The 3871-nt window shown below is 38.6% G+C and overlaps 1 long non-coding RNA gene across 1 annotated transcript in view; it reads left to right on the top strand.

Annotated features, from left to right (window-relative positions):
• The first annotated feature begins 493 nt into the window (after positions 1-493).
• The window catches only part of LOC145717336 (uncharacterized), a 58528-nt gene continuing 55150 nt past the window's right edge, over positions 494-3871 (top strand). The window contains exon 1 of the long non-coding RNA XR_014140481.1: positions 494-661. This is a non-coding gene — a long non-coding RNA (uncharacterized LOC145717336). The remainder of the gene's footprint in view (positions 662-3871) is intronic.

Genomic DNA, 3871 nt, shown 5'->3' with positions numbered 1-3871 from the left:
GGCAAGGGCTTTTACTGTTTGGAGGCCATGTAGACCATGAGGTCAAATACATGGTTGCTATAGTCCTATTAATTCTCACACTGGGAGATGAGCTTCACGAAATGGTCATTAAGGGCCATCCAGTCTCAGCATCAAAGATGAAGGAGTGGTTTTCACTTTTAATATCATAGGAGGCAGCCTGATCTTTCATACAGCCTGAGATGATCTTCAGAGGTCCCTCAATATCTGCTTCAGAGCCTTCTTGGTGTATTTGGGTTAAAAATACCCTCCTCCCCTGCCCCCACCAATTCATGTTCACCCAGAACCTCAGAATGTGACCTTATTTGGGAAAAAGTTTTCAGTGTTTGCGGATATAATCAAGTTGTGGTAATAATAGATTAGGGTGGGTCCTAATCCAGTGACTGGTGTCCTTATATAAAAGAAGAGGGAAATCTGGACAAAGATATGCACATAGGGAAGGTGATGAGTAGATACACAGGAAGAACACCATGTGAAGACAGAGGCAGAGACTGAAAGATGTATCTACAAGCCAAGGAATAAAAAGAATTGCCAGGAACCACCAGAAGCTAGGAGAGAGGCATGGAGCAGATTTTCCCTCTGCCCCCCCAAAAGCAACTAACTCTGCTGACACCTTGATTTTGGACTTCTGCTCTCTTGAACTGTAAGAGAATATGTTTCAGTTGTCTTTAGTCAGTCAGTTTGTGGTAACTTGTTAAGAAACTCTAAAAAAATAATACAAGTAATTTTCTCTAGGCAGTAGGTCAGATTCAATATGGGTAGATTGAGTGTGGGGACATGGAAGACCATTCTAGCCAGCATCCCCGTTGACTCTGGGATGACCCTGCCCACAGTGTGAGCAGGGACAAGGCTCCAGGCAGCATCATGGCCATAGTACCACTGTCAGAAGACTATCTTTGGTCTTCTGGGTAACAGTGATGTCATGGACAGTGATCATTAGACTTTTGTTAGTTTTCTCATAACGCCAAAATTATCAGGGATGACCTTGGTTAGCAAAGTCAAGCACTTGGTGGCATACAAGGCTTTGGGGATGTGTCACTTCTCATGATTTAGTCTCATCTTAGAAATAGGCATTATTAGCAGAAGGGGGAGAATATTCCTTTGGCTTCATTCTTAAAGTGAGGCTGAATATTTTTTTTTAAAGATTTTATTTATTTATTTGAGAGAGAGAGAGGGTGAGAGAGTACAAGCAGGGGGGGAGGGGCAGAGGAAGTGGGAGAAGCAAGTGGGGCTTGATCCCAGGACCCTGGGATTATGATCTGAACTGAAGGCAGATGCTTAACCGACTGAGCCACCCAGGCAACCCAGGCCCAATATTTTTAAGGTGGTTAAGACAAGAAAACTTTGTGGAGTGTTGGATATGTTTATTACCTTAATTGTGGTGATGGTACCATGGGTGTTTGTTTATGGCCAAACTCACCAAATTATACACATTAAATATGTGCAGTTCTTCATATATCAATTTTACCTCGATAAAACTGTCAAAAAGAAAGATACAGTGGACTTCACAACATATTCGGCACTGACATCACCATGTTGATACTGATGGTATCTCTCTCCTAGAAGATGGAGTTAGGCTTCCTATTCACTATGAGTGTTGTGTTCTCAGCCTTGATAGGACAATTGAACTTGCATCGGTTGAATCATTCTTGTTGGGGTCAATGAAAGGGTTATTTATGGCTACAATAGTCACATTGCCAGAGTTGAATATTGCCCTGGTCACAAGGTACCCAGTACAATCCAATCTGTTTACTCTAATCTTAACCATGATGTCTTACGAATGCAGTTGGCATTGGACCCAAAGGTGGGGCTTTTGGTTGAAGGAGGAACAGAAGCTCAATTTAGCTTTCATTGGTTTGTTTCCATAAGCTGTTATAAAATGGAAAGGTAAGAGTTTAAAGCTTTTCTTTTTTTTTTTCAAACAATATGTACAAAGCAAGACAATGTTTGGATATTATATATATATATTTTCCCTCTCAGTAAAGCAATCAATAAAAGTTGTTTTTGCCAGAGTTACTTGTTTTTGAAAAACCCCATATTGCCAAATTGGCTTTTCTGTGAGTATCAGAAACAGGCAAGAACCTGTTTTTTTTTTTATAAGATAGCTTTTATACCATTGTCACAAGCTTCTGTTGAGTGATGCATAGCTTAGCAACCAAATGTTGACATCTCCTGGAATGCTTCTTGATTAAAACATGGGCATTGTAAATATCTCCCATTTCATAACTAGTATTTAATGACTCCAGAATGTATGTCAAGAATTCCCACCCATTCCCTATAAAACAGGCAAGAATGTACTGAGCAATATAAGTGTATTTTATAGGTGGTGAGATAGATGTAGATTGAAATGACGTTTAGGATGTGATAATTGCCCTGATAAGTAGTAATAGTAAACTTCGCTTTGTATAAAGTACATTTCCTAAATTTTCTTTCTTTTTTAATTTCAAGTTAACATATAGTGTAATATTGGTTCAAGAGTAGAATTTAGTGATTCATCACTTACATATAACACCCGGTGCTCAACACAAGAAGTGTCCTCCTTAATGCCCATCACCCTTGTAATCCATTCCCTGCCCACCTCCACTCCATCAAGCTCAGTTTGTTCTCTATAGTTAAGAGTCTCTTATGGTTTGCCATCCTCTCTTTTCTTTTTTTCTTCCTTCCTCTCCGTTCATCTATTTGTTCTTAAATTCTACATATGAGTGAAATCATGTGATATTTGTATTTCTCTGACTTATTTTGCTTAGCATAATACACTTTAGCTCCATCCACATAGTTGCAAATGGCAAGATTTCATTCTTTTTTATGGCTGAGTAATATTCCATTATATATATAACCACTTCTTTTTATGTATTTATATTCCATTATCTATCTATCTATCTATCTATCTATCTATCTATCTATCTATCTATCCATCTATCTATCACCTCTTCTTTATGTATTTATCAGTCGATGGACATTTGGGCTCTTTCCATAGTTTGGCTATTGTTGATAATGCTGCTATAAACATAGGGAGCATGTGCCCCTTTGAATCAGTATTTTTGTAGCCTTAGGGTAAATACCTAGTAGGACAATTGCTGGGTTGTAGGGTAGTTCTATTTTTAATTTTTTGAAGAACCTCCATACTGTTCTTCAGAGTGGTTGCACCAGGTTGCATTCCCACCAACAGCATAAGAGTGTTCCCCTTTCTTTGCATCCTCACCAACACTTGTTTCCTGAGTTGTTAATTTTATCCATTCTGACAAGTATGAGGTTGTACCTCATCATGGTATTGATTTGTATTTTCCTGATGATGACTGATGTTGAGCATCTTTTCATATGTCTATAAACCATCTGGATGTCTTCTTTGTCTGACCATTTATTAACTGGATTATTTGGTTTTGGGGTGTTGAGTTTGATAAGTTCTTTATAGATTTTGGATACTAATCCTTTATCAGATATGTCATTTGCAAATATCTTCTCTCATTCTGTAGGATGCCTTTTAGTTTTCTTGATTGTGTCCTTCGTTGTGCAGAAGTTTTTATCTTGATGAAGTCCCCGTAGTTCATTTTTGCTTTTGTTTCCCTTGCCTCTGGCAACATGTCTAGTAAGAAGTTGCTACAGCTGAAGTCAAAGAGGTTGCTGCCTGTGTTCTCCTCAAGGATTCTGATGGATTCCTGTCTCACATTTAGGTCTTTCATCCGTTTTGAGTCTATTTTTGTGTGTGGTGTAAGGAAATGGTCCAGTTTCATTCTTCTGCATATGGCTGTCCAATTTTCCCAACACCATTTGTTGAAGAGACTGTCTTTTTTCCATTGGACATTCTTTCCTGCTTTGTCAAAGATGAGTTGACCATAGAGTTGAGGGTCCATTT

Source organism: Leptonychotes weddellii, chromosome 1, assembly GCF_054177405.1.
Source record: "Leptonychotes weddellii isolate Sample4059 chromosome 1, ASM5417740v2, whole genome shotgun sequence".
Classification (NCBI taxonomy): Eukaryota; Metazoa; Chordata; class Mammalia; order Carnivora; family Phocidae; genus Leptonychotes; species Leptonychotes weddellii.
This window is presented reverse-complemented; position numbering and strand designations above follow the sequence as displayed.